Here is a 23241-nt window from a genome sequence, read left to right on the forward strand (position 1 = left end):
ACAAGCGAAACAAGGAAGACAAATAATGACTCTTAATATGAAAAGTTGACACTATTTTATGGAAAAAGGCATAACTCCATCTTAAAGAATCTTCCGCAATGCAGAATAGGTAAGTATCAATGCTAAAATTAACGAAATAAACGAGTGAGAGGTGTTCGGGCAATACTACATAATTACCCTTTATTTTAATGCTAAGAGAACCAAACCTGACCTGCCTAACTACGAAAACAAATATTGAAAAAAAAATTTAAGTAATTGCTAAAACTCCACAGTATGTGTTAACTGAAGTAAATCGAAAACGATTCGTAGCACGATGAAATCGCAATAAAACAAAAGGAACTTGGGGCCCCCACATAAACTATCATGACACAAAAATTATTTTATTTCCCATGCACTCAATTTAAGAAAAGTTATTCGTACATGGAGTGGGTAATGACGAGAATCTTTGGAAGCCATTTCACATGTTTTGCATGTGTCAGCCATTACTAGCATCAATTTAGTTCTATAATACAGAAAAATAAGTGTAGAACCATCAGCTGGTGTGATGATATGTGGGATACAAAGTGCAGAGTGTAGTCTTTTGAATATATTGTAAATATTACAATGCTACGAATAAGTAAGCATCAACAAGAAATTTAATTTCTTCACAGTGGAATATGGAAAGCAATTACAGTAAAAAAAATATATATATTTAGAAAAATACATACTACCTCCTCCACATAACATAATAAACTACATTTTTTTAAAATAATAATGATCTACGATTTTTGCATAATATAAAACTGACTTTTACAGGCTAAGATGACAAGTTGCTAACCGGTAGGACAAGTGCATGCGTGGAATTATCTAGGTTCACAGATGTTCCAACACATCATGTTGAAATATCGAACATATACCTGAGCCTGGAGCTGTCAGTCAAGACACTTGCTTGCACAAACGTCATACGCATTATGATAGAACTTCACACGCAACACAATTATGTTGTACCCAATGAAAATTGACGTTAGTTTTCTACATATAAAATTATTCATAGCTTACCTCAAAAACATACAAATTCTACAGTCCACACGATCATAAAACTTATAAGTCCCAACCCGGCACTTGTCCAAAAAGATCACAACCCCGAGAAAGGTTTCGCTTTGCACCACACGCACTAACACAACACACTAATTATCGGTAACACAACCTGTTGAAGAGAAGCCACGCCTATTGTATGCAAAGTGTTTTTTCTGATTGGCAATCAAAGAATACCGTACACTGCCTACTTCTCATGCCACGTATGATCATTGCACGTACGAAAATTCCACAGATCGTTGCCAGATGGAGCCTATGCCCACATTGCAATCGATACTAATCGACTATCGATACGTTCTGCGAGAACATCGAACTGACAAAAGAGGGCGTGGTCATTGCAAAGCACAACTGACGTTACTACTCATAAAAAAATGTGTTTTCGACCAGAAACTAATAAATAATCGTACATTTTTATTGATTTATCCTACATCCTTCTACCCAAGAAAATACGAATGTAAACATACGGAATCAGATAGTTACAAAGTGGCGGATTATCGAGATACCAATGGAGTCAGGTCTCAGGGATGCCCCCACGGGGGGATTGGGAATTTTTGGGGGGGACAAAATTTTATAGTTTAGCTACCAATTCTATTTATCTCCACACAGCAATGGAGGGAGGGTTGTTTCGTTTGATTGACTTGTTATTGATTTTTAGTTATGGTTATGTACAGTTTTTCTACCTGACTGTAAACTGTGGGTGATCGCGGCGATGGGTTGAAATGAAACACCACCTCTTATGCCTTTAGAATCGGTTTGAGGGGGGCGTCCGGTACGCATTAATACAAGGTTAGTCAAACAGCCAAACTATCTGATTGACTAGTTGTTATTGTCCAGTTTTTGACCTTTACAAATTTGAAGGTATTTCATAAAATTCTGATCTCCATACCAGTGACAAGTTGCCCTGCAGAACGCACAATGGATGTCGTCATAATAATCATTAAAAACAGACTACGTTCGTGTACGTTCCTTAATTCCAACCTGTGAGTCCGATATTTTATAGGTGGTTCAAATTTAGGCAATTACCAATAAATTTGCTGCCACAACTTTGCAACGTCAGAAGTTATTATCTCTTATGTAAAGTGTTATTTAATTAATGTCAAAGTAATATACAATATACATGTAAATGTCTGTATTGTAAACAATACCTAAAGTAAGCATACATTGCTTAAATATGTCTGTTATATATTTCCGTAAATTTTGTCTCACCAAAATAAAATAAAAAATTGAGTAAATAGTTCGGCATAAAAAGGGGAAGTGTTCTCCTTTTTGGGGGGAGTGCGTCATAGGCCTTGGGGGCACCCCTCCCTGAATGTAGTTGCATAAACTTATTTTCAATCAGGTCAGGGCCGTAGCTAGAACGGGGGGGGAGGCAATCATCAGTTTTCCACCCTGAAGTTTGCAAAGCGATGCACACCAGCATGTAGGCCTACAGTCGATCGATTCCCTCTCTCCTCGAGAAATCAGGGTTGTTTTGATTGTTATATATACTGCTGGACAAAAAAAACCGGACTCTTGCATTTTTTGTGATAACGCAATGGGTCGATAAAAGCTGTGGTACAAGGGCTAACTAAATGTTGCAGAAACTGAATTAAGTACGAATGCATAAACAAAGTCCGAGCCTATGAATGGTGCATATGGTACTACATGATCTGCCGAACATTCTGTAATATACCTGCGAGCTGTTATTGCAATTCAGATGTCAAATATTAAAGTGTCCGGTTTTCATTGTCCAGCAGTATATATTGTATATCTTTTTAGAACAATCAAAACAACCCTGATATATATATATATTGTATATCTTTTTAGAACAATCAAAACAACCCTGATTTCTCGAGGAGAGAGGGAATCGATCGACTGTAGGCCTACATGCTGGTGTGCATCGCTTTGCAAACTTCAGGGTGGAAAACTGATGATTGCCTCCCCCCTCCTTTCTAGCTACGGCCCTGACTTAATTGAAAATAAGTTTAGAACGCTCATGGAAAGAAACCCAAGGAGGGTTTCATAAGATAATTTTGGGAAAATATGGTAAAATATTGACCAGACGGTCAAAATAACCAGACATTAACCCTCCCATACATACAGATACACGTGCGCACGAGTAGGGGGCAAAGAGGAGTAATAGACGTCCACAGATTTTTTCACGCAGGGACAGGCAAGGTATTTTTCCATGGGGCATACTACCTTGATAGTAGTGTTGCTCCCTCAAAAAACACTACTTGAATTTGAAATTATCGCATGCCTGCATCCCCAGTATATGAAATCAATTTATAGGGGTGAAATATATACTTTCAGGTTGGCATTAGATTTCTAAGGGGGAGGTGTGGCCATCCTTGCCCCCCCCTGCCAGACGTACGTACCCAATTATACTATGCTATGATAAATGTGAGATACGGTAAAATTGAAAGCTTTTAGAAATAACTATTTTATTGATTATCTAAATGTAAAATAATAGCCATAATAATAACTATTTATATTAAATGCCAATAACTTTGGTCCAAATTAGGTATCTATAGGACCTATATGCGGAGCTTGGACCGTACCAGCAGCCAAACTAAAGAAATGTGTTCTGTTTTTAGATGGGCAGAAAATACTTCAAAAGACACAAGTGACAACAAAAGGTGATTTATGCAATACATAAAGCGCCGAGATGATTTTCTAAAACAATAATTTTGTCATTATATGCTTAGCATGATGTTTATTTCAAGCATGAATTATTCCAAAGAGTGAATATAATGTCGTCATGAAGTTATCTTCCACATGAAATTTCCGCTTTCACTTCAGAGCACATTTGATTATAATTATGTGTCATAAAAGTCAGGAGATAAACACGAAACACATTTCGTTTGTATTATATGTGCTGAATTGCATTTGTCTAAATGCCGGTGTGTTTGGTATGCTGGTCTTCTTGAAGACACTCTGTAAACCAATTTGGGCATTTGCTTGAATCCAGGATGTACATTGTTTGCATTTTATTTTATTTTAGACCTGTGTGTTCGCCTGTCCTTGTTGGGAAGAAGCAGCACGGAGTTTATTTCATGTTAACTTTTACTCTTGTAATTAAGAAGACCAGGATTCGATTCCCGGCGGAGGCACATTACATTGCATACTAGCTTACAGTATAGATGCCAGATTGGGGGTGCTGGTATAACGTCATGGACTTGCAATTAAGGTACCCCTGGTTCGATACCCGGTGGAGGCACTTGTTCGGATCCTAATTTAAACTGCAGGTCAAGTCCCGATTAGCCTATCTGTGCATAAAGATGACTTAAAACATAATTCAAACAAGCCAGGCGAGGGAAGGGGGGGCAGGTGCGAACGCCTGCAGGAACAAGAATAAATAAATAAATAAATAAATGCTCTTTCACACATATTTAGGTGTGCACGAAACGTGACTGTCACAAATAGTCTGTTGAGATCCAAAACAGAGAGAAGCCCAAGGCCTGCCAGCAACTTTGAAACAAAGTGTATTGCATTCTTAGTGTCCTTCCCATTGACTCATCATTTATGCATTAGTGCCGTTGTTAATATTAAAAGGCACGGCTAGAAACATATAAAAATAATTTTGGTCGAACCACAAGAAAAGAATTCCTCAAAATAAATATAAGTATCTTTGTTGTGGAATGTTTTAATTAATCCAAAGAAGTAAAAACGTTTAACCAAATTCGGAAATAAAATTTCGATGTTTCTAATTTATTGATATTAATAATATTAATTACTGTACAAATTAATATGAGGTCGATTCTGGATCTCGCTACTAATGTTCTAAGTTTGAGTCTACTTTTATATTTTGTTAAACGGCCAATTGCTTGTCTCCCTTCTTTTAGTTACATTGCGTCGGATTTTACCTCTTAGTTTAATAGCGACGATGAGGATGAATAAATGAAATAAATTAGGTAGAAGCAGCAGCGGCGATTAGTGGGGTTGTGCGGGCAGTTGCCCCCCTTTTGTCACTTTCGATCCCGCATTATGCTAAACCTTATCTACCAAAAAAATATACTGTCCTCCCCCCAGTTTTGGCACCTTGCCCCCACCTCCCGTTTTGGAACCCAATCGCCGCCACTGGGTAGACGATCTAGAGTGGCTGAAGCAAGTTGAATAACTTGTCGTGCTATTGCCTCCCCCATGACATAGTCTAACGTCGTTGTCTTGAAATCAAGGTGTCCTGGGTTCGATGCCCGGTGGAGGCACATTGTACAGTGGTTCGAATCCCACTTTAAACTGTAGTCCTGATTAGCCTATCTGTGCATAAAGTGGACTTAATTCAATTCAATTCGACCGTGCTATTGACGGGGAAGGAACCACATGACCTGCACAAAGAGCTACAAGCACAGACTAAGAAGTATACCTCTTAGCCTGTGCTACAAGTTGGAAGTTGCCCTCCAATTGATCAACGCCGGACGCTAGCAGAATAGTAAGGCAAGATTTTATGTTCAATTTGACTGACCAAAAGACGATCGATTTTAGCCTTTCCCCCGCTACCCCTTCTGTGGTGTAGAATGGGTGATGATACAAAACGTGATGATATACGTAAATACGCACCTAGCAGATGCGAAGATATAGTACAAGCAATGCAAGCAGTGCTTGCGTTATTCAAATATAATTTAATGTACTTAATGATTTAGCCATATTGTTTCCATCACACTCGATTTTGCGAAAAATTACGGCCGCAAACTCCCTCAGCAGCTCTGTAGCAAGCACCAGGCACCAGGCTCAATGATTGCGACCGCTCTTCGGGAGAATAACGCACCCGAAGGAGTCACATGGCGAAGCGTGAAATTTGGGTGGAAACCGTCCACAATGCTTCTACAAAAAGCTCTGCTTCCTCAGCTTGCGTGATACCCGAAAATAGCCGAGCTCAACCGAAAGCAGAATATATTGCCAGCAAAAACTAGTAACGAATATTTGTCTTCATGAACACGTAACAAGATCGCGAATATAATAATAATTCTTAGTCATAAAATAACTAAAACAAGTTATTATCACTGTTCTAAATTCCATATGCTGATATTTGTACACAGCACAGAAGTAAATCGTATGCATTGTGCACATTGTGAACAGAATAATATGTTTTAAGTTTTATTGTTGTTGTTGATTTCGTGTTTTAAGTCCACTTTATGCACAATAAGGCTAATCGGGATTGAACCTACAATTTAAAGTGGGTACTAATAAATAAATAAGAAATTCCGTACACCTTTAGTCGTATGCGTAAAGTTCGCATATGCAAGACGTTTACTACCATATGAATAAAGTAACCTGGCATTTTGAAAGTAAATGTGACGTTTGCGGATCAGATGGTTTGTTTTTAGTACCGTCACTTTATTATGATATTATATGAAATCCAGCGAACGGGCCAATGAGGTTATAAACCTCGACCACCCACCCTTTCGGCATGCCATTGGAAAAAGACCTTGGACGAAAAGTCCCCGCGCAGCTTTCCCTTCTTCCGCTCAGCTCGGGTAGCTAGGGCCATAAGGAAGCATGGTCCACTCTCCCCCTCCCCTCGGCGCGGGAGCACGGTGCACAGGAGTCGCGGGTCTGCGCAGGTTGTTTATTGCAAGATTGCAAGGTAAAGGCAAATCCATAACCAATTGGAGCAGTTTACGTCATTATTACAACCCATCATGGAAGTACAGCGCCACATTTCAACCTGGTGGTGGAAAATGGATTTTTTTACCGCCATCCTCTTCCCCATAGTCTTCATAGTCCCCAAATTTCAGAGTTCTACGATGCCTCAAACAGTCTACAGAGGGCTCTGAGTTGGGTAACTTTAATTCTGGCCACCTAATACTTTCAGTATTTGTGCTTGTAGTGCAGCCAACTACATAATAAGTAACCACTTTGTCAAATGTTTTACCAATCCATCGAATTTGGATATCTTGTGAGTCGATCGGGAACTATTCCGAGTTTCGACTCAGTTTTTTTAAAAAACAGCGACAACAAAATACTACAGGTCTCCCAACACGCGCTCGAACAGCATTAATGGACGAAGCGATCCAAGGTACAAGAGCTGCTCAAAATGAAACAGAACTCTTACAAAATTAAGAAAATGGTCATATTCACCAGGTATTTGGACCTGTCTCCTTCAAAGTATTCCGACAAGTATCGTGTGAGGCGATAACTAACAGATGGGTAGCCAGTCCAGCGTCAACTAAGCCCCTAATCACACGGAACTGGACATCCTGTAGGAATGCCCTGGACGGACTGGCTACCCATCTGCTAGTTTTCACCTCACACGATACTTGTTATCGTACTTGTCGGTACACTGTTGTTCCCACAAGACATTGCACAGAGCAGTCAATCTAAAAAAGATGTACGAGCAATTTCAAGAACGTTGTAGGAGAAATACTGAAAATTAAAATAGAAAAATGTGGACTAAAAATTGGCTCGAAATAAAATATGGTAATCAATGCGTACTGAAAAAGCTTTTTAACGAACTCAGGTATGCATATTCATACACGAGATTCGAGGCATTTATTCATTAAAAATATATTTTTTCAATTAAATATATCGAATATTCAATGCACTTGTTATACTAAGGATTTCATTATCGGCTAATCATATTTGCCACGTATAAATCTCATTGCTTTGCATAAATTAAATACCTAACGAACTGAAGTGAAGGAAACAAGCTAACACAAGAAAAACACATAGAAAAACTTTCCGTCGGCAAACTCACAGATTATCTTCACTAGGCCAAAATTCGCTCTGATTGGCTGTTCCACAGAATCCAGTCGAGGAAAGCCAGTTGCAATTAGAACATGACTTGTTCCTCAAAACCAGTCAGCTCAGCAGCTATCACTTCCGGTCAGTTCAGCGCCAACTAACTGGTAATACAGTTCCGTGTGATTCGGCTTTTATTCGCTAACGAAGCAGCAAAAGGGGTTGAATTCGGCAGCAAGTGAACGGGTAGGCGAGGTTATAATTCAGTGAAAACAACACAATAAGTTATCGGATTAGCAAAATTAAAGAAACGATCAAGCGCATTGTTGGCATTGAATATAAAAGGAAAAACGTTGCTCGGTAATTAGAGCTGCGTACACAAGTTTTCGGGATAGACGTGTAAAAAAACACCGAGAATAGAAAAAGTTCCAAAACAATAGAAAACGTCAAGGATCTTGTGTCGCAACTCTTCAGAAATATCCTCTCGGTCAAGACGAGGCTGGAAATTCCTAGTCGTGAAGCTGCAAGCACATTTGATAACCCCATTCGAAAGAAGATTCTTTCAACACTTTGCTTTAAGGTAATGAAAAATATAAATAAGGCAGAAACTTGCTTAGCAATATTTTTAAGTGACGATGGCTACTCATATAGTGTGTGTCAGATCCAAACAAAACCATTCTTCAGTCTCTGGGCATTCAGACTCTGTATGCAGCTCTCCAATCCTCTTTCGACTTGTGTCTTATCAATCCTTGTCAGTGTTAAGATGCGTCGCTTTCATTCACGCCGACAGAGACAAAGAAGAGTTTTCTTTTCTGTCAGTGCAAGAAAAAGTTATAGAAAGGCAGACAACACGCTGCAGGTGTTAGCTTTCGATGTATTTCTGCACGGGTTTCACAAAATAGCGCCCATTGCCGAAAGTTCAGTCACGGCAAGTCGTTCAGTTTACAGCAAAACGGAATCTGATGACAAGGAAATCTCCATTAGGACAGACAGAACTTTACTCTATAAAGACTCATTGTTCCTGATGAAGGATTATAGTGAAAACATTACATGTAAAACGCTGACTGCTTCAGAAGAAAACAGAAGTCGACTTGTTTTTGAAGAAGACAAGAAATTGGACCCAAATTGTCGACGCTTATACCAAATATGTGGTCAGGAGATAAATTTGCCTCAAGATGAAGCACTGGTGATTACTTTTGCTCCTGCAATGAGTAGGAAATCGCCAGGTGCCAAGATATTATGTGATGAGGTTAGATATTATATTGCTGCTGAGGAACCGAACATCTCTCAGGCGCTCAGTAAGGCCAAAGAACAGGACGAGTACATTGCAAAAGAGAGTTCAACAGACTCACGCAGGCACCTTCTTCAAGGAGATTTTAAACGAAGCCACGAATTACCGATAAAACCCCTTCAAATGAATTGTTTTATAGATTGTTCAGCACCCTGTGCTCGGTGTGATAGATTTTTCCAAGGAAAAGATAAAACAGACCAAGGAGCTACCAGTACACTTCCCGCACTGGTGGAAAGCGATTATGAGTCTTTCAGCACCAACGCAGCCAGTTCTTCAAGCTTTAAATTCCCGGAATATGAAAGAGAGATTTACACCAAGACGTCAAGAAGATTTGTCGCTCAAACACAGTCTATGCCCTTAGAAACGTTAGACCTTGACGAACGGAGGTACAAACCAAATTACGTATCTCGCAATTTAAAAGTTATGCACCAATCAGGAGACGAAAATTGCAACCTCTTGTTCCACGGCATCAGGTCAGCTACGAAGAGATCAACAGAAGTTGAAACAGTGGCTGGAACGATGGTGCATCTGTTAACAGAATACCGTGCGGCATTTCCCACGGAACATGGAGACTCTCTGGTAGCGGATGCAATGCCAGCCGTAGAAGCCCAACAATCGGAAGGATAAATTGGAAAAGGGCGTTTATCGAACGAACGTGCACAAGTCGAGGAACAGAGTGACATAAAAAGGAGAAGAGGTGCCCAGAGAATGGTGACGAAATTGACGAGAACAAGGAGACAAATCTAAGATCACTGTATTCTTCGAGAGACGTCCACGAAAGCGGTGACAGTTACTGCGGATTCTTGTCCCACGACGTACAGTTTCCTAATAATGCAAGAGAACTTCAAAAGATGGCCGAGGCCCTGCGGTACCACCCACGAAACATGGAGGCCCTCTATTAGGCGATGGAATGTCACCTGAAAAGGCCGAGATATCAAAAGGAGCCATTAGGAAACGTCGTTCTTTGAAAGAATTTATACCAACAGAGGAATCAAGCGAAACGCCAAGGAGGAGTCGTGTTGAGCAAACGTTCCAGGGTGACTACATTCAAGGTAGCGACGATAGAGAACCAACAACTAAGTATGTTCTGAGCTGCGTACACGAAAGAGGCGACAGATATTGTAGGTTAATGTCCCATGGCGTACCGTTTCCTCGAAAGGAAGAAAGAGAACATGACAGGATGGCAGAGGTCGTGATTCGTCAACCGGCAGAAGACCGTGCGGAATCACCCACGGCTCATGAAGGCCCTCTGTCGGCTGATGTACAACCACCCAAACAGCGAAAGGAGGATGGTCTTTTAGGTACGTCCACGAAAGAAGCGACGAGGACTGCACGGGATACGGGTAGCTCGGAAGGAAAGAAAACGTGAGAGAATGACTGAGGCCACGACGCGTCAACTGCCAGAAGATCGTGTGGAAACGCCCACAGATCATGAAGGCGCTCTGGCAGCTGATGCGTTTTTGTTCGCAGAACCTCAAGATTCTGGAGACGCTGAAATGAGACACCATGTAAATGGATCACCCAGAGGAGACAACAGCACCGTTGCCGAACCAGCAAAGGTAACATCGGAGGCATCGCTGGCGATAGGTCAAGACTTGGCCAAAGGAATGAGTTCGGAACCCAAGGAACCGAGAGTCACAACCCGCGATTCCAAAGAAAGCGATAAGGGTTATTCTGGAGTCTTGACTTTCGGTAGCGAAACGAAAAGAGAATCTGACAAAGATGTCAAAACTGAACTAGATCGCTTTGAAGAAATCGAGGTACAAGTTGAGGAAACAGCGCCCTCACAGCTCGCAGAGGAGGAACGGCATTTTCGACCGGGGGAAAAGTTCATCAGGAACTACGTTCGTGTCGAGTAGAAGAATACAATGGTAACAGTTAACTCGGCCATAAAAACTAAAAGATCCTCCGCCATGAAGCGTGTGGAAGAGAAAACTTTGAAGGACGGCGCGTTCCTGGTTTTCCAGGAGGAAGTTGGCAGATTGGAAGCTGCATTAGCATGGAGATGCATCGAGCTTCAATCTAAACAGGAGGAACAGGTTGAACACTTCCTGCTCTCAAATGAAAACAAAACAGTAGACAACATTTTGAATTTAGCTAACTTTCAACGCAATGTGGTGAGACGATTGACGGAGAATCTCCTGAACGAGTTAGAAAGCAGCCTCAGACGAATATGCAAAGATACCTGTTTCTACGAGAAGAAGAAAAGGAAGAAGAAGAAGCATAGCCAGTTCTTTGGGATTTCCTTTAGCTTCGCCGACAGCCCAAAGACCACTGTGACCACGGCCGAGTGGAACCAGCATCGGCTGACGGGACTCCGTGGCAAATCCACCACGAGAGGAGGGAACCCCCCGGCAGCCGAGGTCTTAACTTTTACAGCAAAGAAAGGAGACATGGCTGTTGTTCAGCGCGAAGCTCGGAAGGCAGGGACGTAGCTAGGTTGATCAATTGGGGGGGGGGGGGCAAACGTAAGATATTTTCTATAAAAATATTATAAATTAACAAACTATTTATACACCATAGGCCTATACTGTATACATACATTATATATGTATGTGTATATATATATATATAGTCTTGGAAAGAAAAGGAGCAAGGGCCTCCTCGGTGGCGCGTCGTCTTCTAATCAAGGGGTTCCGGGTTCGATGCCCGGTGGATACTCATAGTGATTGGGATCCCACTTGACACTGTAGAACCAGTCCCGATTAGCCTTACTCTGTATAATGTGGACTTAAAACATCAACTCAATCAATCAATAAATTGGAAATTTTCTTCTGTAGCCCCCAACAGTCTACGGATATACTCTCGCGAAATCCACAGCCATTAGTCGGGAAACTAAATGCAGAATGAACTCATTAGCTTAATGGCTGATACACCAAGAACAATGTTATTATTATCCAGTAAAGTAAATTTGCTGGAAGAAAATTGAGAAGTAGATAGAACCCTTTTCCGTGGTTTTAGATATAAAGTGCTGGAACCAGGTTTACAAGTATTGGCAACAGTGCAAATATGAAATGTGTGCGTAATGAGTTCACGCTAGGCATCTCATGTATACAGTTCATACCGGAATCGAATCCGGTATCTCTTAGTTCAAGGCGACCGCGTTAAGCATTATTCTATAGCGCGGGCCCGAGTCTTCTATGGCATCTGATTGTTCACTTGGGAAATGATGACGATAAGAAATTATATGCACACGTCTAATTTCTTAAAATTAATCTTATTTGTGTGTGGAAAACTGAATATATGATGGCACTGGATAAAAGAAAGTTCCCAACATGTTCAAATGATTACTCTCTCGTCTTTGGTTCGGCAGGTTCAACAACCTGCCCGTTTTCGATTCCCGATGGAGGCACACAGTTGTTCCGATCTCACTTTAAACTGTAGGTACAGTCCCGATTAGCCTTACTGTGTATAAAGTGGACTTAAAACACCAGTTCAATTAATCAATCAATCGAAAGGTTCAAGGTTCGATCCCTGGTGGTCAGGCCGGCAGCCAGAATTTGATTTCGGAAGGGGCATATCCTTTATAGGCAGCCGCCATCTAAAGACGAAAAGGTTGAGGGGAGGAGTAAATGCGCTGAAGATGAATTTCTTGGTATATTGCAATTTACCATATACAATATGTTTAATCCTGTTAATGAAGTAAATTTAATTTCTACAACACATTATTAAAATCAGATATTTGTAGGATTTCGGGAAAGGAGTGCAGCCCTCGAGCCCATTCCCTGGGTTTGTGCCTGCTTGTATTACAAAATTTCTGTGCTGTTCCAACATCGTGAGGACAATTTGGGAAGTACTTGAAAGCGATATGGAAGCAAATTCTGCTCTCGAAACTATGGGACTCGATGTGATGCCCACGTGCAACCGAATGAAAGAACTCTTCGCAGGCCTTGTCCCTCAATATTAATTTTACTGACTAATTGTAAGTTTTCTCGGCCTCCTCGATGATGCAGTGGTAGCGTCGCCGCTTTGTAATCAAGGTCCCGGGTTCGATTTCCGGTGGAGGCACATAGTGGTTCGGATCACCGATTAGCCTTACTGTGCATACAGTGGACTTAAAACACGAACTCGATAATTGGAAGGTTTTAGAAGAACTAAACATGGCTTTTTATGCACTTTTCCTCCCTGCTGCACACCAGATCCAGGATCCCCCAAACCACGCACTTTCTCTTCATCTGGCCCTGCACTGGCACCATGGGCGCCGAAAAGACGACACAAACAGGAAGATTTAGCTACGGGTGGCTAGAACTTTCTGGGTTAATTATTATATGGTTCAGAAAAGTTATCCCCATGCGTTTCAAATTCCAAGAACAGAATTCTATTGCTTGTCCCTTTTTCGGCGCGGGAATGAATGACATAGCGGTTCTTCTCACATGCACTCAACCCTCCTACTAATGACTTGCCCTGCAAAGGAGGGAAAGGCCACTTTCTGAAAATTCGGAGAAATATCGAAGCGGTCGGTTCATCTGTTGATTTGTTGCACAGTTGATATCTGTCAGATAGTTTGAAGTAGGATTTGTGGTCCGAGCGGTGTAAACTTCTGTAAACGCGAGAAGATAGCATCACGAAGTGTTTGTGATCTCGTCTTCTACATCGCGAGTAAAATGTCGAATGATAAGCTGCCAGATTGTCTTCCTCTGGAAACAATGGATCAGGATCGACTGATCGACCAAATATCCAACATATTGGCATTCTAAAAGAGAGTCTGACTACCACACAAGATCCTGGGTTCGACTCCCAGGGTGGTTGATCTCATGTATAATGAAGAATAAACCACGTTTCAATTAAGGAAGGAAACTAGGTATGTAGCAATTGTTTTTACAGCCGTCTGCATGCTCTATAATACAAAATTTGTATATCTTTCTGACTTTCTGTATTTTTTCTTCATTTAGCCTCCACCTGCAAATCCGGAAGTTGCTGCTGCTTAGGTGGCTAGGTGGGCTAGACATACAAATATAATTCATCCCTAGTCATACAGCGAATAATACTTATAATATAATCATGAGATATGGAGAAGCAAATAACTGATCAAGCATTTTCTGTTTCTATTTGTTGTGCAGTGGTTAACAAGGTGCATTCCGATTCCAGGGGTCCTGGTTCGAATCCCGGACTGGGCGTTTGTGTTCTTTATGATGGTCCTCTCATCAATTTCACATCACTCATTTTCATCTTCATCTTCACGATTAGCAAAAAAGTGTGAGAAAAGCGAAGTAAAATAAACCAAATCAATCATTTATATATTTCTATATTACGTCGATTTTCTACCTCTTGGTTAAATGCGACGATGAGGATGAATGATGAGCCGAAGGAATGGCGATGGGACTGACATGATACAACCATACCTGTCCAATGTCCGAACCTTGGACCTCTCGTTTCGTAGCGTGATATACTCACGTCAGTGGAATTCTTAGGAAGAAAAGCTGTAAAAGTAGGGTGAAAAGAAGCAAAGTTGTACGATGCATAAAAAGCCATGTTTAGTTCTTCTAAAACCTTCCAATTATCGAGTTCGTGTTTTAAGCCCACTGTATGCACAGTAAGGCTAATCGGGGATCCGAACCACTATGTGCCTCCACCGGGTATCGAACCCGGGACCCCTTGATTACAAGGCGGCGACGCTACCACTGCGTCATCGAGGAGGCCAAGAAAAACTTACAATTAGTCAGTAAAATTAATATTGAGGGACAAGGCCTGCGAAGAGTTCTTTCATTCGGTTGCACGTGGTCATCACATCGAGTCCCATAGTTTCGAGAGCAGAATTTGCTTCCATATCGCTTTCAAGTACTTCCCAAATTGTCCTCACGATGTTGAAACAGCACAGAAATTTTGGAACTAATACAAGCAGGCACATACCCAAGAAAGGGGCTAGGGGGCTGCAGTCGTTTCTCGAAATATCTGATATTAATAATGTGTAGTAGTAATTAAATTTTACTTCATTAACAGGATTAAACATCTTGTATATGGTAAGTTGCAATATACCAAGAAATTCATCTTCAGCGCATTTACTCCTCCCTCCAACCTGGTTTAGATGGCGGCTGCCGATAAGGTATAAGCTCCTTCCGAAATAAAATTCTTTGTACCGGCCTGACCACCAGGGAGCGAACCTTGAACCTTTCGATTGATTGATTAATTGAACTGGTGTTTTAAGTCCACTTTATGCACAGTAAGGCTAATCGGGAGTGGACCTACAGTTTAAAGTGAGATCCGAACAACTATGTGCGTGTTTCAGACATGAATGACAGAAGATAGTATTTTGATTAGCCTTAATTTCCAAAAATACTTTGTTCGCCACCTATAACTTGCCACTGTTACCGACAAAGTTAATAAATTCGAAGTTCTACATTCACATTACAGTTGTTCCGGCCAGAGAATGGACTTCGAAATTATATTTTTATCTTTTCTGTCGAAAGCCAAGGAGGTTCACATGAGTCGCTGAACCACCAGTTGCCGTGGTGAGGCGTTGCCAAATTTTTCGTTTCGCATCAAGGCAGAGCTAATGGTTGCCGCAGGGCAGCAAGCGAATGGGCCTCCGATTCCCTGTCTCTCCCTGAAATGCGAGCGAAGAAAGCTTGTTGACAGGAAAATGTGTCGTGGACGACTGGACAAAAATCAGGTGTGTAGCAACCGGTAGCAACACCGTTTTTGCCCCCTTGAACTGGAGGCGGAAAGTCTGGGTTTCCTCAAGTCCATTCTTTAGCCGGGCGGACTTAAGGTGCAAAATCATGACCCTTTATCAGTTTAAAGTCTCCTTTGGTGTAAATGTTTTATTATAACCAAAAGCACTTTTAGTTCATCTTTTAATTCAGTAGCCTTCATGTGTTAACATTCCGGCAAATTTTCTACACTTTTCAGACAAAAGATCAGATGGCATGTCTTTATGCTTACTAACAGATATCACAAAATAAATTAAAAATTCACTATGATGTTAAAGCTGCTCAAATCTTTCTCTTTGAGCTAAAATAATCGTCTAGAACCTGGTAATAAAAATCAACTTTGTACCGTTTTTGTGGATCTTCAACAGTTTCATCATACTGAAACTGCTTCTTCTTTCGATTTCGGCCCTGTACATTCTTGCCTATCTTTGGATCATTTGGGACTCACAAGTCGCCGCCCCCGACGCCTCCACGATAGGAGGGAGGGAGGCCCTGCCAGGCTGCCAAGTAGCGTCTAAGAAACTTTGAAATTTTTTCATCATTCCTGCTTTTTTCAAAGCGCTAATATGTTTGCAAGAAATCATCTAACAGCATCTTACACATCGTAGATTAATGTTTTGAAGACTTTTGCTCATTACATAACGTGGAGTAAAAAGTCATACCAGATAACCAGTGAGCAAAGGAATGTAAAGCCACACAACTGGTTTGCAATACACTGAGCCTCATGTGCGACCATTTGGATAGTTTTATTTTCGCCAATTATTTGAAGGAGTGCATCATAGACCTCTCTCACTTGATATCTCAACGAAGTTAAGGCATCGAATCTGCTTTCCCATCTTGTGGCTCTCGGTGGTTTTAAAGTGAGACTACTTATATGTTCCTTCAAAACGGTGGGTTGGCATATATTAACTTCCAAGTTATATAATATAATATAATATAATAGTATAACTTTAAATTTTCAATAGGCTTATTTTTTCCCTTCTCTTCAAATTTTGCCGCCCTGAAAATTTGCCGCTCTGGGCGATGGCACGTTTTGCCCCCCACCCCACTTTCCGCCGGCCCTGATACCATCATATACAGTGGAACTCTGTAAATTTTTAAGTGGATAATGTTTTGAAGCTCATACATAATCTTTCAACATCACTGAATTAAAACACGAGGCCAATTGGAAGGTGGTATATTTTGTTAGAAATATTTTTCGGTTTCAGCCTACGTTCTCAAGTAGCATTAGCGAATAACTATCATTACTAAAATACAGAATAATCTATATTGAATTCATTCTCTTGATCAGTTCCAAAACAAAAATGTACTTGAACTTTTTTTTGTCAGGATATAAACTTAAATCAGCAATTTTTCGTCAACTATTAAAAAACATGATGTCCCATATTTACAAAAAATGTTTTGTAGAAAGCTTTTTTGAAGTTAAATGACTAGTAAAACGAAAATGTGGTTCGACCCCCGTAAATTGTCGAGATAGCACCCTGCATCCCTTTAGCGGACACAAAGACACACATACGTGAGCAGCAAATGAGAGGAACTGGTATGTTAGATGCAGGCACGTATCCAGGAATTCCTTTCGGGCGGGGGGGGGGGGGCGAACATAATTTTTTAAAGGGGTATAGATAGAACCTCACAATTGTATGTTAAGGCCAGTGGTGGCAATTGGGTTCCAAAATTGGGGGGGGGGGGCGGGTGCAAGGAAAGTTTCCTTTCTCTTGGTAGGCTATAGTGTGATAGTGTGGAGGCAAAAAGATGGGGAGCAACTATCCTCCAAATCATCGCCACTGTTTACGGCTGTGAAAACGTGAAATCGGAACATTTTTTACCACTCAACTCCTCTGTTTTCATGCATTAATATTGTGTGCCGGAACCATCTTAGTATGTGTGTCTGTCCATTTCTTCCCATCAGGCATCAAACCATCTGTGTACCAGAAGTGTTTTTACGAAACTGTTACATATGCACGGGATACACAATCCATTCGACAATGCGAGATTCAAACTATGTGCAGGGAACTGAACGGAGACAGTTCTCGAATATTTCTCTCTGATTCGAGCCTGAACACCACTAATGTGTCTTGTCATCCCATGTTTGCAGCTCTTACAAAGCCGAAACCCACCAAATTGTTCATATTCAGGCCTAAGCACTCGCAATTGAAGTCGCGTATTAATATTCTCATTATATTCTAGAACGTTCCGCAGATAAAACGATTCGTAAATATTGCCAGTAGTTCGACTCCTTCTCTTATTCAAGAACGTTCCCTCTCGCACCTTACGTAGAATATTATCAACAACAGGGTTATAGAACATTCTCCGTCTTGCCTTGATAATTATTTCTCTTTTCAAATTATTGTCACATTATTCAAGAAGAAAAAAACCTAATTTTATCTAGTGCAAACTGAATTTTTTTTTGGGGAAGGGGCGCTCGAGCCACCTGATGCCCACCTTGGATACGCGCTATTAACAATAACAGAGTTATAGAACATTCTCCATCTTGTCTCGATAATTATTTATCTCAAATTATCATCATTTATCACATTATTCAAGAAGCCAAAAGCCCACGTAATTTTATCTAGTGTAAACAAAAAACAAATCGAGCCCCTGATCCCCACTTTGGACACGTGCTATTAACAATAATAGGGTTATAGAACATTCTCCGTCTTGTCTCGATAATTATTTATCTCCGTAAATCATCGTCACATTATTCAAAAAGCCAAAAACCTAATTTTATCAGTGTAAACTGAAAAATTTCCTGGAGAGAGGGGACTCGAGTCATCTGATCCCCACCTTGGATACGCGCTATTATCAATAACAGGGTTATAGAACATTCTCAGTCTTGCTTCGATAAGTACTATCTCTCACAAAGTATCATCACATTATTCAAGAAGCCAAAAACCTAATTTTATCTAGCATAAACTGAAAATTTTTTGAAGGGGGGGCACGAGCCCCCTGATTCCTGCATTGGATACGAGCTATTAACAATAACAGGGTTATAGAATATTCTCCGTTTTGCCTCGATAATTAATTCTCTCCTTAAATTAACGTCACATTATTTTATTTAACACCACAAGAAACAAAAAGCTCATTCTATCTAGTGTAAACTGAAAATTTTCGGGGGAGCTCGAGCCCCCTAAGCCACCCCCCTTGATACGTGCCTGGTTAGATGGTATAAAATCATGCTATTTCTATACAGTTTCTAGAATCGCCGCCCCTTCAAAGGACATTCCTTAAGTGCAACAATGATAATAAATATAAATTCTATTTAAATATAAATGTATCAGTCACAGTAGATCAGTCGACCTCCGTGGCGGAGTGGTTAGCACAACGCACTATGTTCCAGGGGTCCCGCATTTTAGTTCGGTTCGGACATGGATGTTTATGTTTGTCCCAATGAGAATACAGAAAACTGAAATACATGAAAATTGAGAAAATGTGAATAACGGGGGATACTACCGCATAGGGGTATTCTTAAAATAAAAATATTTTTTTTAAAAAAAACAGGAGTTTGGGTGCCTGAGGACCATGGGAGAGACCCGTATTCGATACTCGGTGGGGGAAAACCGGGATATTTTCCACCTGTTGAAGCGGCGCCCACCCAGCGTCATATAAAGTGTGTACCTGAAGGAAACTCTGGGGGGTAATGGAGGCCAGGGGCGTGGTACTGATCACATCACCCCCACCTTCGGCCGTGATCAAGAAAATGTGAGGTCCTAACTCCACCCACCCCCCATACGCCATCATGGAGTTGCGCAAAGCACAGGAGAGCACTTTATTTTGTAATAAATATAAATATACGAAGACTTATAGGGGAGACCGGGGTAATTAGAACAGGAAACAGCCTGTAGAAGTTCCACTGTAAATTACTCAGAAAGTTACTGATGGATTTTTTTAAAATTTCTACCATTTCAAAGGACATCTTTTGTATATTTTTGAAAAAAATAATGACCATACCTGCATTGCAAATACTCGTCCAAAAAAAAAAATTGTCATGACACCATAAAATTGTTCCAATTACCCCATTTGGGGTTAATGGAACATAAGTTAAAAATTTCAACTGAATAGCTTTAGATTGCTGTTGGGGTAATACAAACATCATATATAAATGTCCCATTTACCCTGCAAATTTGAACACAATAGCTCTACTTCTTCTGGAGTTATCAATGCTTGTTTAAATAAAATCCCAAGTTAACGTTTTTTTTTCATAAAGTTCAATTTCCCAGCTGTGAAGCAAACATGTGTGAATGAAAATCAGTGTTCCATGATTTATTTGAAAGGTTACAGGCCATTCTACAATGTAGTAAAGAAAAAACTTCTAATAGTTACATGTACAATCTAGTATATCAATTAGAAAAAGTACAAAAAAGCATATTTTTTGGAGGAAAACTTACTCCAATTTGTAACAAGTAGTGCTAATACTTCTAAAAACACTTAAGATAACTTACACTAACAGGTTTAACTGTCGTGAAAAACTAATATATACAGAATTTAAGCTTATCAGTCTCAAAAAACAATTATGTATGAAACCATAAAATATAGGCTACATGACAAAAGCTACACCAAAGAACACTTGGCCCATATTAACATTTGTCAGTTTGGCACCAGTAGATCTACTGATTTGAATGTTTGATTTCTTTTTTGAAAGCTTCATACTTGCTCTTAATGATGTCATACAATGGAAGGGTAAATGGACCGATTCCATTTAACTCCAAAGGTCCGTAAAATATAAACTTCCTATCAATTTCCTCAACATCAGGTCTTCGTGGCCAATCGAACTTGCCAGTTTCTTTTTCCTCCAGAAACTTGATTGTTGCTTTAGACTGGCCATTAGAGATTTTAATAATTCTACCAACATACCACTTTCGCTCGTAATATACAGCGTAGTACTTTTCCAGTTTGAATAGGCCTACATCGCCATCCTCTGATTCTTCATCGGCCTCATTAGGCCTACCACTTTCCTCATTGTTTTCCTGTGTTGTGTTCCGTTTTGGAACAGTTGGTATACCAGAACAACCTGGCTGATTTTCAGCTGCTGGGCATGGTTCACTTTCAGCCTGTGGCTCCACGTCATCTTCAATGTCGGTGCTGTTTTCATCATTGAGCGATAGGTCTATTTCACTTTCTGAAGAAGTAGAGCTGGATTGAAGGGACATTCTTTTCTTGTCTTTTTTGGTCTTTCCTGTGGGTATTTTTTTCTGAGTAGGGCGATTTCTTTTTTTGGCACTGGTAGGCCTAGTAGACATTTCTTTCAGTCGCTGCATAGCATCTTCAGTTGTTAAAATTTCGCCATACTGATCAGAAAGGTGTACTCTTGATAGACTACCACTAGACATTGTTCTTGGATTTTGTCCGCTTGGTCTGTGTTGTTTACTAAGAGATTCTCTGATGAATTGTTCAAAAGACAGATACTGGGATGGTGGTGTAGTACTTCTATTCAGAACATTTTCAACATCTGAAGGCGTTGGCATTGCTGTTGAAGTAATGGAAGAGGAAGGAGTGGTTGGTTGGCTGGCAGTGTGAATGTTTACTGGATCTTGAACTGCTCCTGGTGGGATGTCAGTGGAGGCAGTTGTATTTCGTGAATTCTGAGTCATCTGAACATCAGCAACAACTGTTGATCCAGGTTGTATGTCTTCTTGACTTTGATTACGAAATCGTGCTAGGGCAAGGGGGTCAAATTCTTCACTTGGAAACATGGATTCATCCAGTGGAAACAGACCAGTAGTTTTAAATCCCGACACTAGGTATGATTTCTTGAAACTCCTAGACCACACTCTCCCTATGTACTGAGCAAAGACAGACTTCGGCAAACGAGCACCAGGATTGGTTCTGTTCCAGTCTAAAATCAGGTTGTTCCAAAAGTAGTTACGTTTCATGGTATTTCAAGATGATGTTCTTATTACCCCATGACTGTTCTAATTACCCCAAGCAAAATCAAGCAAATTACGCAATGTTCTAATAACCCCTTTGCAGAAATTTTTGGGGTAATAAGAACTTTGCTTATAAAAACCAGACAAATTGCCCATAGACAACCAAACTCACATGAAAAGATGTGTGACCTTATGTTTTATTATAGGGGTGAAGAAAATTTTGCAAGGGTTCTTTCATTCACATCCAGTATATGCAGAAGCAGAGAAACACCAAACATGCGTCACATCATTTTTTGCAGGTGTATAATAAAAGTCAAATAAAACTTACTTTTGTGTAGTTATTCCAATAACAAATTTTCTGCATGTAGGTTTAGTGTAGGTACATAGGTATGAAATGTTATTACACCAGTCTTTTCGTTTTAAATTATTCTACATTAACATGTTCCAATAACCCCATGTTCTAATTACCCCGGTCTCCCCTACGTATTATGTACCAGTATCATAAGTAAAAGACATGATAATCTTCACAAAATAATTTATTACAATTAATGATCGATTTGTGTAATTTTGTTGCAAGAAAATTTTCAGCAAAAGTAACTGTAAAAGTAACTTACAGTTACTTTTGAACTAAGTTAATTTTTAAAATGAGTAACAGTAACTGTTACTTTTTTTAAGCAAGTAACTGTAACTGTAACTAGTTACCATTTTAAAAGTAACTTTCCGCACACTGGTGTGTATAAGGCCCCTACACATTGCAACATGCCGTGAAGGCATATTAGGATGTGGAGGGAAGGTCAAGGTCACATAATTTAACAATCTCGCCATTTGTGGAGGTGTTGTGCATCACGTTCCAACCACCTTTACCCTTCTAGGATTGCCATATATTAGAGACTGGTTGAACCACATAGCTGCTGCTCCATGCAGAAAATCCCTACTTGAAATCACCCATCTCAAGAATCGAGGCCGACTCTTCCGGGTGGCAGTCAGACGCCCTAGGGACATTTTTTTTTAATGCAGGCTCAACCAGGACTTAAACTCGTCTACCAACATTTTTTTCTAAAGTCACGTAATATTGACTTCATCTTTTTTGCTGCTTCTCAATACATTTGATTTATTATCTAGTTTTCAAATTTCTTACTTTTTTACACCGAAGTGACAAGCGACGCGTCACTTTTCGCTTTGGTTTGAAATCTCATTATTATATATTAAGCTTCAGCTCTTACTAAAAGAAAATCCTGGGTCCGCCACTGTATTTAAGTTCGCATTCACATTCCTGGTTCACGAACAACAACATCCTTTTCGATGATAACATTTGAATGCATGTTGTATTTTGATAAGATATTGGCTTTCGGTACGGGCTTGCACGTTGCCAGATAAAGCTTGCTGTTGTTTCCGTCTAACTGATGAAGGAATAAGAACAGGTGACTGTTCATATATCGTTTAACAGTGAACACAATGCCCTTTATTTGCACCAGCTTTCCTTACGGATTCATAGAGTACGAAAAATGATATTCTGCTACCAACATGGAACTCGGCAGAAATGTTCACTAGTTTGAGGAATCAGCAAAAGACAATTTCATACCTTAGCCGATTGGCTCTCCACAAGCGTTTAGGGAGATGGGGGATAATGGTATACTCGCCCTTTCTATTACATATTGCGAGTTCTTTCAGAAAAACACGAATATTGTAGAAAGTACAGTCC

General features: G+C 40.3%; 1 protein-coding gene across 7 annotated transcripts in view; it reads right to left on the reverse strand.

The window, feature by feature from the left end:
- Nucleotides 1–23241, reverse strand: part of alt (SMC superfamily domain-containing protein aluminum tubes) — a 233372-nt gene that overhangs the window by 148730 nt on the left and 61401 nt on the right. For 6 of the 7 annotated variants that reach the window (XM_083118597.1, XM_083118600.1, XM_083118598.1 and 3 more), the window contains exon 1: nucleotides 1039–1330. The exons of the other annotated variant lie outside the window; for it this stretch is intronic. The gene's annotated coding sequence lies outside the window, so the exon portion shown is untranslated. Of the gene's footprint in view, nucleotides 1–1038; nucleotides 1331–23241 lie in introns of those variants that run through there. 7 annotated transcript variants of the gene reach the window in all.

Source organism: Lepisma saccharinum, chromosome 3 (genome assembly GCF_977018435.1).
Source record: "Lepisma saccharinum chromosome 3, izLepSacc3.1, whole genome shotgun sequence".
NCBI classification, from domain to species: Eukaryota; Metazoa; Arthropoda; class Insecta; order Zygentoma; family Lepismatidae; genus Lepisma; species Lepisma saccharinum.